The 13,915-nt window shown below is 35.7% G+C and overlaps 1 protein-coding gene across 8 annotated transcripts in view; it reads left to right on the plus strand.

Annotated features, from left to right (window-relative positions):
• The first annotated feature begins 2,251 nt into the window (after nucleotides 1–2,251).
• kank4 (KN motif and ankyrin repeat domains 4) overlaps nucleotides 2,252–13,915 on the plus strand; it is a 97,163-nt gene continuing 85,499 nt past the window's right edge. For 5 of the 8 annotated variants that reach the window (XR_012408040.1, XR_012408041.1, XM_005165891.6 and 2 more), the window contains exon 1: nucleotides 2,252–2,424. The gene's annotated coding sequence lies outside the window, so the exon portion shown is untranslated. Of the gene's footprint in view, nucleotides 2,425–5,285; nucleotides 5,325–13,915 lie in introns of all 8 variants that reach the window. The other 3 variants (XR_012408043.1, XM_073954317.1, XM_068222000.2) reach the window with 1 other exon arrangement.

A 13,915-nucleotide genomic window follows, 5' to 3' on the forward strand; every position in this document is an offset into this window, starting at 1 on the left:
TTCTTTATTCATTAACTAGAATAGAATAGAATGCCTTTTATTGTCACTGTACTCTGTATACAATGTACATTATATACATGTGTGATGAGATTAAGTGCATCTCACTTGTGCAAACATGTAAATATATCCTTTTAATACAAATCACACTAAACAACAAGTTACAGTACAAATAACAAGACTATAAACAATGGTGCAAAATAGGGGATGTGAGGGGGGTTGGGTGAGGTGAAGTAAACAGTTTTGAGGTAGAAAGAGAGATCTACACAAGATGTATGTAAATGTACGATGATAAATAAATAGTAGTGCAAAAAAAACTACATTCAGAAGATTAAGATTTATTTTATTATAATGGGTGTCACGGTGGTGCAGTGGGTAGGATGTCAACCTCACAGCAAGAAGGTCACTGGTTCGAGCCTTGTCTGCGTCAGTTGGCATTTCTATGTGGAGTTTGCATGTTTTCCCTGTGTTTGCGTGGGTTTCTACTCAGTGCTCTGATTTTCGCCACAGTCCAAAGACATGTGGTACAGGTTAATTAAATAAACTAAATTGGCCGTAGTGTATGTGTGTGAATGAGAGTGTATGTTTACCATAGAAGTTGGTTCATTACACTGTAATGACCCTAGATTAATAAAGGGACTAAGACGAGAATGAATGTATATTATATTATATTATATTATAATATATTATATTATATTATATTATATTATATTATATTATATTATATTATTCATTCATTCATTTTCTTTTTGGCTTAGTTCTTTTATTAATCAGTGGGTCGTCGCAGTGGAATGAACCATTGCGAAATGCCCTTCCAGCCGCAACCCAACACTGGGAAACACCCATACACTCTTGCATTCACACACATACACTACAGCCAATTTAGCTTACTCAATTTACCTATTTTCTATTTCATTTGTTTGTTTATTTAACAGAGACAATACACTTGACATTGTTATACAAAGGTAACCGATGTTGCATACATAGGGCATATAGCATAAAGCTAATTTGCAGCCCTCGTCCCTGGTTAGGCTTTACATTAAAACTGTAAAAAAAACACAATACAACAAACATGTACAGTATATACAAAGCCACAAGCATAAAATGTAGGTCAATCTGCATAAAGAGAAAGATAAACCTGACCAATCTGAAAGAATAATACTGAATATTCACATTTCTGTAAAGATTTCAAACATTGTTTCTACTTTACAGAAAAAAAACTGGGAGTTCTAATTGTAATTTTAAACCAACAGGCATTGCATTCCATAGATGTGAGCCTTTCAAAAGGATGATGACCCAAACTGGTTCTGCATCTGCGGATTCTACAATTCCCACTTACAGCCCCTCTAGTCTTATAGCGCATGTCTTTGGACTGTGGGGGAAACCGGAACACCCGGAGGAAACCCACGCCATCATAGGGAGAACATGCAAACTTCACACAGAAATGCCAACTTACCCAGCTGAGGCTCAAACAAGCGACCTTCTTGCTGTGAGGCGACAGCGCTACTCGCTGCGCCTTCGCGTCACCTTATTGTAGATATTTAAAATTAAATTAAACTACTTTAGCTTTAACTACATATATTTGGCCAAAATGATTGACTATTTATTTTTATTTGTTTATTTATTTTGTTGTATTGCTAAACAGAACAATTTAAATACAATGCATACATAATTATGTAATAAAAAGAACTTCAAGTAAAACATACATTCTACTTATATGAGTGTAGCTGATTAAATGCACCTCTTCTCATTCCCTACAGTGTACACCACGCAGTCTAACAGAATGCAGGCACACCAGCCCTGGGAAGAAGCCTGGAGTCTGGAAATGCGAAGAAATAGAGCAGCGAGCTCAAGAATGAGAGGCATGTCCTGTACTCTTTCAGCCCCAGCTGAGCTGTGCTGTTTTTTAAATCACTTTACCACACTAAACCCTCCTCAGTATCAGTGACACACACACTACACTCCAGCTGGACACACATACACATGTCAGTGCAAAGCTCAAGCAGCATACATATTGTATAGGCAATGTGGATAAACAACAGCATAATCTTTTAGCATGCACTACTTTAATCCTATAGCATCTGAACATGATGGGGATCTGTATGGGGGTGTTGGCTGCTGCTGCTGATGTGTGTGTGTTAGTGTGCCTGACCCTGCGTCTGCCATTGGATGAGCTCTGTGGAGGGAGGTGTGTTCAGCCTCACAGTATAGCGCTTGTTATGAGAGCCTTCTGCCGTCCCCTTCCACAAACCTCAATAACAATATCGCAGAGGCTGAGTGAGTGTGAGTGTGTGTGTTGAGGAGTGTGTAGCACCATTGCTGCTGCTGCTGCTGCCTGCGGCTTCCTCCCTGTGCTGGATATTCCTTGAAGGTCTGCCTCACCTCTGCAGTGCCTGGGAAAAAATAGAGGGACCCTAAGAGACTGAGGTAAGTGATGTGAGATAATACATTCCTCATCTGTCAGCTCCATTATTTAACTTCCCTCATGTTTACCTTTGGAAAATGCAGCACACTTCAATAGATCCCACCCACCCTGCCTTTAAATCCACTCTTTTCATACCTCCTCTCTTTGGTCTGTGTCATTTGGTGGTCTTTGAATATAATTGTGCGTTAAGTTGCACATATTCCTCATGGCTGTTTTATTAGTTTATATAGGATGTCTGTCCATCATGAACGCAGCGTTTAATGTAGTAGGCAGCCTACAGTGTCTCTCATAACACAGCTCATGTCATCTCGCGCTTGGCTATGCTGTTTCAGTTTACCTCCCCGCTGGGTTGTCTTAATGTCGACCAGCTGGCTGTTACTGGGTGTCAATCTGGCAGAGATGCGAGACACGCGCTCGGTCGTGCCGTAGTGCAGCACTGCGCTCCTGCTCGCGCGTCTGCAGTGCTGCTCGACAGCTCAGGCTTGTTATTTCGCGATGGTGACTGGCTCGTTTGCAGCGGTCCAGAGACGGTGAGCTCAGCCGGTCGAGATCTCTGTGATATCCCGCGATGCCCGAGGCGAGATCCTGGGTGCCATGCATATTAAGGTCCCTGCTTGATTCATGTGCAGAGCGCGCGCGGTAGAGATAGCGGGTGATGGATTCGGATGTTATTATGGGTTGGTCTCAGTGCCTGTCTTTGGACATGACACAGTTAGGCTGTAGCAGGAAGCAATGCATTTTGTAATCTAAACCGCAAGTTGACTGAATCAGAACGAATTAATAAATTATTCAATCTGTTTACGCAGGAATGAATGTGGTGTGTGTATTTGGGAGTGTGCAAATATTTGTAACCTGTTCACTGACAAAAATAAGTAAACCCCAATGCAGAGTACAGATAGTCATTGCAATTGCACAGGGTGTGGATTATGGATCATTTGTAGGGGTCCATAATCCCCTAATTAATGCTCGTACCCCCACAAAGTCAGTCAAAACAGATTGGGCGAATTAGTGTTTAGTAAAGTTTAAGGAGGATTTATGACCTGTCGTCAAATAGATGCTAACCAATAAGCCCATTCTTTATTGGAGCCAGCATAGCAACACAGCACCACGTTTTATTGTGAATACCTTTTAAAGTAATTTAAAAATACTGGTATTTTCTTGACTTGTTATTATTTACACGTTATTATTGTTCACATGTAAATGGCAATGTCCTAAATATTTATTTAAATAGTTAGCTAATAAATTTAATTACAATTTAGGGATTTTCACACTTTGTTCAACCCTGGGTTGTCTTTAATTAGATCAGTGGTCTCAAACTCAATTCCTGGAGGGCTGCAGGTCTGCAGATTTTAGCTTCAGACACCTCCAAATCACACCTGGTTAGTCTCTAGTAGTCTTGAACACCTTGATTAGTTGGATCAGGTGTGTTTGATTAAGGTTGGAGCAAAACTTGGCAGAGCTGGTTGTTGCTAGAGCGGATATGTTTTATTTATTAAATTTCTCATTTGTTGTATTTAATTAATGTCTACCCCCACCCCAAACCTAAACCCAACCGTCACAGTAATGTAAAAACAGTTGTTGTACAGAGTATTAGTTATGTTATCTGTTAAATTACCCAATAAAATGTATTTTTAACGCCTACCCCCAACCCAACCCTAAACCCAACCATCACAGTACCGTAAAAATATTAATTATTGTTATACAGTGTCATTAAAAACTGCTGCTTTATTAATGTGCATATCGCACTTCCGGCTGGCCGCATATCCGATCTAGACTTTACCGGCAGAGCTGCAGCCCGCCAGGAATCCAATTTGAGACTTATGATTTAGATGGTAGTCGTTTAACATCAGCCTGGCAAAAGGGGTGGCCCTTTGTTCTCAAAAATTAGACCTTTTTGCAGTTATTTGCCTCATTTTCTATTTAATTATGAGGTTTAGCTGGATTTTGAGATCTTTAGCTTGATTAACTTGTTGGGTGGACATCATAACCACACATTTTGATGTACGAAAAATATTTACAAGAAAGAAATATAAAAAAAATACTTGTTTTTAAAATCCAAATTTATTACATCATGTATCATTGGGGAAAAATAGGAATCTGTTTTTAAGTGAAAAACTGTAGTCGTGAATAATAAAAAGTTAAAACACAGTAATAAAAATAACAATAATGTAGAGCTTCACAATTTTTCTAGGCTCTCTTGTCAATAAGTACATTTGAAAACTCATGCATGACAACAATAACCAAATTATCATTTAAATTAATTTTAATATGGCCTGCTTTTGGTGTTTCACACCTTTTTATTGGTAATTTTTTTGTTTCAAGAAAAGGTCAAAGATTTAGAATAAAAGTTACTTGTAAAATTTTTTCTCTATTTAAAAACAACATAGTAGGTCAATAGTGAAAGATGACTTTTCTTCACTCAGCTATGTATTCTTGCACAGCTGGATGTTGAACTCATGAAAATAATTATTATTTGTTAGCATTGGCCAAAACTGTTTATCTGTCACCACAGCCAACAGAGGATTCCACTTGGTCTTAAAGCTTTTTAATGGATTCTTTGCACAATTTATGATGGCATAGCTGTCAAAATAGGACAAATGTGCTCTTGTATGGGACACATTCGACACCTTTATCGGTGAGGGGTGGGTCTTTCGAACCACCCAACCCCCCTCTGACTACAGGCCAGAACATGGATATGTAGGGTCATTTCATTTATATCTAAATGTCTCATCTCTGTAATTACTGGGGACTTTAAAAAATGAAGAGGTAAAAGCTTGCTTACTTTTACCCTATGTAAAAAGTTTTGTTATGTGAACCCCACAGTAAACGTGTATGCAAATATTCTGTCGTTTGCTGTTTCTAGGGGGTTTCAAATATGCTGGAGGTTATTGAAGCACTTTTGGTAAGTTTACTAAGATATCTCATCCCATACAAACTGGACACTAATATTACAGACATCCTGTGATATAATTACAAGACTCCATCTACCCTTGTAAAACTAATCCTCCCATAATAGGGCTCTTGTTAAACATGGATTCCAAATCTAGCTAAAGTAACTTTTAGAACTACTTTTATGAAACCCTTCTCCAGGGCAGGATTAGCACCGCTTTTTGCATTTTGGTGCCAAATATATTGAGTGTGAACTGAAGTGATGTTACAATGTTATGCTAGATTAGCAACCAGAAGCCAATCACATGCCTAATTTTCGTTTGCTTTGTACAGTAAATGAAACACTGAGTATTGTATTGACCTTATTCTTTCACACAAGAGTGGACGCAGTCATTTTAACCTCTATCATAACTTTCAGTCTTACTCACTTCCACTGATTTGTAGACATAAAAAACAGCTTGTTAAGCAGATGGATGTTGCAAACTGTTATATTCTTATTATATTAGTTTAGGGTTTTTTATGTATAGTCATAGAACAAGTATTTTAACAGTTTTCTGCCATTTGTTATTCCTTCAATTTAGCAAATTATTTAGAAGTATTAAATAGGCATGTACTCACACACTACAGACAATTTAGCTTACTCAATTCAGAAAATGCCAACTGAGCCGAGATTCAAACCAGCAACCTTCTTGCTGTGAGGCGAACGTGCTGCCCACTCCGCCACTGCGTCGCCCCATAATTTCATGGTATTATTACTGCTATTATTTCTATGATTACTGCTCTAAATTCTTTTTAAATGTCAGTGTAAAACTTAAATGTCAATTTTTAATTTGAACACAAAATATTTAATTTTGAGAAACTTTTAAAATATTTTGGCGAAGTAAACATGTAAGGCTAAATAATTCAAATGACTCTATGACCTCTGCTGTCTTCATTTGTTTTAAAAACACAGATTTCTTTACAATTCAAAACGGCATCTTTGGATATCTTTTCGGATGGACATACTGTTGTCCTAAAAAAAAATAAAAAAACGTAAATAAAAAAATCGTACACACACCATAGGAGCGGTACTTTTCCAAACCGCGGTATACCTTGAAAACGTTTATCATCCCATGCCTAGTACCAAAACAAAAGCACATTGCAGAATAAGTTAAATTGAAAGTGAATAGTCTTTTCAGTATCTGAGGAAAAAAAAGAAAACTAGTGACAAAAAATGTCATCAATTTGAGTGAAAAAACATACAGGGCTTAACAATAAGGACTGCCCGATGGCCCTGGGGCCAGCGTGAGAGATGCTCGGGACAGTAGACAGAATGGTTACTGGCCCGATCAGACCCGTGCTCCCTTGTCACTAAATTTTTATTTGCATGCGACAATTTATCAACTGCATGCAAATACAGTCTTAAAATTAAGAAACTATTTGTTCTTTTAAGTCTTTGAATGCTAACTTTTCTGTGATGTTGTAAACACCATATTGCTTTTCATGTCCTCTTATCTGATTGGATGTTGTGAGCATGTTATTTTTTTCCATAACCTGGTAAAACCAGAACAATGAAGAGATGACAACATGACGGCCACATCAAATTATGAGGCTAAAAGAAAACATCTGTTTCTAACATTGTGGAAACAGACATTTACATGGGTACAACATTATGAAAAAATGAAGAGATGTTTTGCATAGTTTGCCGTCACTTTTAAGTCAGCCACCTTTTTCTTTTGCAATAAAACACCTGCACATTTTCCATACGGCTATATTTTACTGCTAAAAATTTTTACATTTTTAAAGAATTTAAATTCTAGATTCACACACATTATTTTTGACACATTATTTAAAATATGTGGCTAAGAAATAGCTATAACTATTATTATTATTTTTTTTTTTTGGTGCGGGGCCTGTGAATATTTTGGCAGGGCAAGTAAAAATCTGAACCACTAGTCCAATCGGGCCAGTAGAAAATATTCTTAGCATTGAACCCTGAACATACATTTCATTTTTCTCTTTATTTCCAAATCCTTTCGGGAGGAAAATTGGCAACACATAAAGATGTGACACACTTTAATCACAGCTTTAAGTGTCAAAAGAAAGTTTATGAATATACTCTGAAATAATTGTTAAAATTATAAGCAACTTGCAATGTGAAGCAAGACAAGTCAGGACTTCATTTACCCAGGGTTAAGAATGACCAATGGGTTAACTATTTCAAGTGTGAAAAGCCGTATTATGTATCAGTTCAATAAAGATTTGCTGGCCAAATTACAATTTATGCAGAGAATTGTTGACCTCAACCGATTGCCCGCTGGAAATTGCTTTTTAGTTAACCAGATCTCAAAATTCCTCAGAAAATATGAAATTCCTTTGAAAGTGTCTGCCCCTTTGAAAGTCATTGTATAATTGGCTCACTGCCTTTGCACATGTAATGTCTCCCTGAGAGCCTACAGGCTGTTTGATGTTCTCAGGAATGCAGAGGTACATCAAACATGTGACCCAAGGGGCCACCCAAGAGTTTAGACTCCCAAAAGATATTGTGAAAGTTTGCCATCATTATGGAGACTACTGAAATACTGCGCTTTATAGACTTGATTTAGTTGTTTCAAGTTTTTATTTAATAGATTTGTGTTCATTGCTTTCCAAATACAGGTTGGTCAGATGATTCTATAACTTATCTGGTAAAGTAAAATCTAGTAGACCCAGGGGATCTTTCATAAAGTAAATAAATAAATGGACCTGATTTTGCTCTTGTGACCAGTCATGTGGGCTTCTTGCTCAAACAAGCACTTAGTTAAAACGATGACTAGAGAGAAATATTAGGGTACTTCAAACCTATCAGATGTTTTACGTCTGCTGACTTTTGCACTCAAACGGTCGTATTGTATATTTGTTAGTTTCTTGGATGTCTGAAGTGGTGGGCATGAGAGAGCTCGTTGTGGACGTTATGGAATTTGGCATAGCGAGGTCTCTTGGGGTTCACATGTGAGGCTCTGTGGGGGCGATTCCTTGTCCATTGTTTTCTGCTGAAGGACATTTCTCACAAAACGGAGATGGAAACAATGGCTTATATAATTTTCAAGCCGCTCCTGCCCTTTAGATGCATTTCTCATATGTGCGTAAAAGAAAAAAAAATGTGCGAGACCTGGATTTCTTTGAAAGCTCCTCAAAGGAAAATCTTCTGACAGATGAATTGTAGTTGTATATCGGATTTTCCAGGGATCTCATGTTCTCATAAATGGAAAGTTAGATTTGTATCAGAACCACAAGAGCTGACCGGACTTTTAATGTTATTGTGTTTTCATGTGAGGAAATCCCTCAGGGTCCAGTGGATGTGACTGGGAAGACGGTTGAAACACTAGTTGACCTTAAAAAGGCCTGATGTCTATTTTGCACTACATTATTTTGCCAGGCATAAAGCTCACTTTTTGAATTAAAGAGTCTCTATTGTTATTAAAAATGACATGAAAAATCTTTAACATCCAAAGAAGCTTTACCTTCAAAAATATTTTCTTTACACTGAAAAATGGTTCTTAAGATGGTTCGACTCTTCTTCACAGAACAAATAATGCTCATTGAAAGGTTCTTTGAGGAACCCAGATTGGTTCTTTGGGTTTAATGCAAAATTTATATACCGGAACCTTTAATTTTTAGAGAAGTTCACCCACAATGGACAATTCTGTCATCATTTACTTAACCTCATCTCCTTTGAGGCTCTTATGGAATTTATTTTCCTTTTTTTACGTGTAATGAAAGTGAGTGGTGACCACAGCTGATTTTCAGTGAACGATAACTTTGTTTTCATATCTTCAAGTCTATGATAGCTTTGTCAGACTATCGTATGAAAATTTATGCTGTGTGACTACTTCTGCTTCTTTTCAGGTGTTTTTTTGAATTAACCTTTTCCATATACAGTACATTCATTATATGGAAGAAGAGAGCAAACTTATCTGAGTGTTTGGAATTTATTATTTTTGGGGGGAGACATTATTGCATAGAGAATGCGTTAAAGGTCCTGTAGGTAGGTTTTACACCCAGTGGTTGAACTAGGAGTTGCATCCCTGATTCAAAACATACATAGAGCAGGTTGCCAGATTGATGACACCAACAAAGGCTGATTTAAGTTGTATCCTAAGTAAAAGCATTAGAAGGAATATTTTCCCTATTAAATAAAGTTTTTGTCCTAACCAACAACTGAAATTTATATTTTAGCAACGGCTTCTATTTCTTGCAGCTGAACAACAGAAAACTGTCAATGCTCACCTCATGGACTACACCTCATGTGCTTTATTCAGTGTTAAATGGTAACAATGTGAGTTTGAATGCCATTTTACATGACATTTATTGCCATACTACAGAAAGCAGCAGCAGATAGTTTACCTCAGATCTTAAAATAAACCATTTAAAATTGAACCTCAGAACACATATCAGTGATTCAGCATGTATATTTAATAATGATAAAGAGCTTTAATGTGTATTAATTGGATTGCAAACTTATCATTTTGTCAGAGTGCAGTAAGTGCACTATTGTATTCTTTTGAATGGCTGTTTTTAAATTTCTGTTGTGTTGGGTCTGGTGTAAAAAGCCAAATTACTTATCACTGCAAATCTTGCCACGTATAGTGTTGTTAGGACACAGGGATACAATGTAAACTGCTCACCTGATATTTACATTTGTTATGTTGATAGTGTTTACTAATAATAACCACCTCATGTGGAACTCTGAATCTGTGTCTCATTTCGGAGGCTGCTACTGTTCACTGGAGGTTGCATTTTTCGGTTGGGGAAACATGATTTGGCAGCCTTCATGACTGTATGACTCACACCAAGGCAACCCAGAGTGCTTAAATATAATTGGCTAAACTGACATTGGGTGGGTTAAGTTATCAAAACAAAGACATTCCTGCACATATTTCACATTTCACAGAATCACTCATTATTTTTTTCACACCTTTAAATTGGTTTTAAAACATTAACGGTAATGACGTTTACATTGCTAACAAAAGAAAAACAAAATTAGTTTTACTGTACAATCAAATAAAGGTATGTATAAATGCACAAAATGTATGAACAAACAAACAAATCATTGGAGAGCATATCAGACTTTTTGTTAAAGACAAATCGTGATGTTTTAAAAGTGGACCGACTGACAGGTGGTGATTGTGTAGAATTGAGAGCATGATTAGATGTTAGTTTGGGAGCTTTCAACCAGTTTATTTCCAGTTGTCTATCAGTGAAGGTAGGACAAATGGGGCGCATTGAGACTTAGGAATGTAAATAAGCTTTGCATATCAGAGAATCCAGCACAATATCAGTAAATCAGTCTTACTTTGTGCATGCCAATGTGTGCACTCATGTGCTGGCTTGTGTAAAACGGCATGCAAATGTACAAAGTCAAATGCTTGTTTGTTGCATTTAAAGTCTGTTGAATGTATGTTTGTTTAATTTAGGCAGTCCATCCAGTCATGTACTATCTTCACAATGTGTCCTGGAACGGATAAAACCACATGGGCATTCAGTTTGCGTCAGAATTCCCATTACACCATTTTTACATTTCATCTTTTATAATGTGACAGTTATGCACCTTCTAAGGCCCCATGAGATAGCAGATGGTCTACTGGTTGCGTACTTCAGTATCTCAGATGTGGTTTTCTCTCTCTATTCTTTGCCTAGTGTAAAAAAAATTTTTTAACAAAAGATTGGATTGAAATTGTTGTCTTATTACAAATAAAAACTAGACGGTAACATAATGTAGATTATTTAGCGTAATGTTTTCGGACTGAGGTTGGATTCTTTTTAGAATCCTTTTACCAAATTTGTGTATTTATTTGTCCTCTGGTTCCGAAGCAAGAAGCATGAAATAATTTACATGGCCATTGTATTTAGTGAATATTCAAGCAATAAGATTGTACACTGTAGATTTTTTCACTAAGACAAATCTGAGGGAGCAAAAAAGATGAGATGAAGAAAATCAATAAATTATGAACAATTTACAGCTACTTTGTGACTAATTTGTAATTGGGTAATCCATAAATATGATTTAGAGCATTTTATTATATCATATCTAATTATATGCACAAAATGCTTTGAAAGTAATTGTTTAATTATTTTCTACACAGCATTATGCATTGTAAGATTATTACATAGATTTCCCCATCCTCATTTTTTTTAGCCTTAAGGCCCATTCATAAGATCCAGTATAGCACTACTCCCCACCACAGCTATAAAAACAACATAACACAGGAACAATATTTAAACCACTTTAAGGATGTTTGTTTTTTCCAAACTAATGAACAATAAAAAACACTGACAACCAATCAGAATTCTTCCTGCTTCCTGCTTAATATAAACCAAATGTTATCATCCATTGCTGTGGACTTTAATGTAGTTACCATTATACTTATCTTTAGAGAAAAAGAAGACATATTTCAAAAGCATGTCTACACAGATGCTGAATGGAGGAGTTGAAATCGGCTGACCTCTTAGGGGGATCTTTTCTGTTTGCGTCTGCTTTTGCATGTTTTTGTCTGAATTCTTTCCTGTTGTAAGCAATGAAAGATGCTTGCGCAACTGTCAAAACACAGTCATCCTACATGGTATATTATTTCATGACAAAAGTGAATTTATAGATAGATACAGTATTAGGAAAATACAATGCTGTGCTAGTTGAGTTGAGTTTTAACATTTGTACATCCAAAAGTCCACTGTAAATGTATGTTGAATACAGTTTCTCAATTTTTTTTTGCTTCATGAGTGTTTTCAAATTGCATTATGATCTATAAAGTTTAACCCTTGTGCACTTTTCAAATTTACTTCCTTTTGTTACGTTAGATATGAAAACATTCACTGAATTAAACTGTTGTAAAAATGCATCAGATATATATATATATATATATATATATATATATATATATATATATATATATATATATATATATATATATATATATATAAATATATATATATATATATATATATATATATATATATATATATATATATATATATATATATATATATATATATTTATTTATTTTTTTTATAAGTCTGTTAATCAATCTTAGTTCTGATCAAAACTACCAAATTGTTCAAAAAAATTTACAGGATTTTAACTGTTTAATTGACAAGTTCACAAATGATGTCAGTGATTTGGTGATAAAACACACAAAATGCCGTATTTTCAATAGAAAAAGTAATTGTGGACTGTTTTTTTATCTTTTATCACAGTCTTGGACATATGAACGTTTAGTAACATCATTGGCTTTGATGCATTGCTAGATTTTCACTTTTCCTCCCTAATTTACTGTTTGCTGTTTTTGCCCTATTTACTTCCATTATAACCACAATTGATGGTGCATAAGTACACAGTCTTTGTTTTTATTGTTCTACTTTGTCATGTAGTTCTGAAGGCTGAGATGGATATTTTGATTTTCTCAGACACATCAAGGTAAGTGTGTAAAAGTCTCTCACACACTCGCAAACTCATAGACACGCAAACACACACACTTTAATTTGCTGTTATACTCGGATTTTGGAAACCTGAATATGGATCCAGAAGTTTTTTTTTTTTTTTTTTTTTTTTGCACAGGCCCATCTAAAGAGTTAAGGGTGCCAGCTGATGATCAACTGTAAAAAAGACAAATTGTACCTCTTCCCAACAGGGAAAACAACAAACAATCAAAAATAATTGATTATATGGTGTCATGGTTTGCCGTCAAAAAATGTGGTTATAATGGAAGTCAATGGGGCAAAAACAGCCACCAACAGTAAATTATGGAGAAAATTAATAAAAAACAATGCATCAAAGGCAATGTTGTTTCACATATCCGAGACTTAAAATGTACAAGAAAACTACAACAGAAAACTACTTTTTGTATTGAAAAATATTCATAAAAAATATATATATATTTCAAAAACATTTTGACTGTCTCTGTCATGTAACTGTACAAAACAGATAATGCAAAACTTTCAGGCATCTGTTAATTAACAAGAACTTTTTTTTTACAATGTCTTGAAGCACAATATCTCACAAATGTAAATCACAGAACACCAAGGCAAGCACTTCTACCTGATGAAAGTGATGTGATGAAAAATGTGATGTTCATTGTTGCCTGATAATGACAGTTTTTTTTTTTTTTTTTGCTTCTAAAACTGCGTTAGTACAAATTAATTTGCATTCAATGAGGAAAAACTGTCAAAACCTCATTTTGTCTATTCAGCTTAAGAAAGGTAATCAGATATTTATCTTTAAAGACCTGGAATAAGCAAATACTCAAAAAATGTACATTTTTGGGGCAAACTATTCCATATTAATCCATGAGTTTTACATTTACCTTTATTCAGACTCAACTCAGCACATTTTGGGTTGCATTTTTAGGTCTTTATAGATATGATCTGTCACGTACTGTGAAATCTTCAGTGGATGGGGGTTTGTCTCCCTCCTTCTTTGCTCTCTGAGATATGCAGTGACATCAGCAGTTACCCAGAGAGAACAAATACAGCAGTCAGCAGAACAGTTACTGAAAAAGAAGGCATAAAAGAAATCAAATGCTGAGATTGTTGTGCTCTTTCTGATGCTGTGTGTAGAAACAGCCCTGTTAGAGCCTCACCATTTCTCTC

Source organism: Danio rerio, chromosome 6, assembly GCF_049306965.1.
Source record: "Danio rerio strain Tuebingen ecotype United States chromosome 6, GRCz12tu, whole genome shotgun sequence".
NCBI classification, from domain to species: Eukaryota; Metazoa; Chordata; class Actinopteri; order Cypriniformes; family Danionidae; genus Danio; species Danio rerio.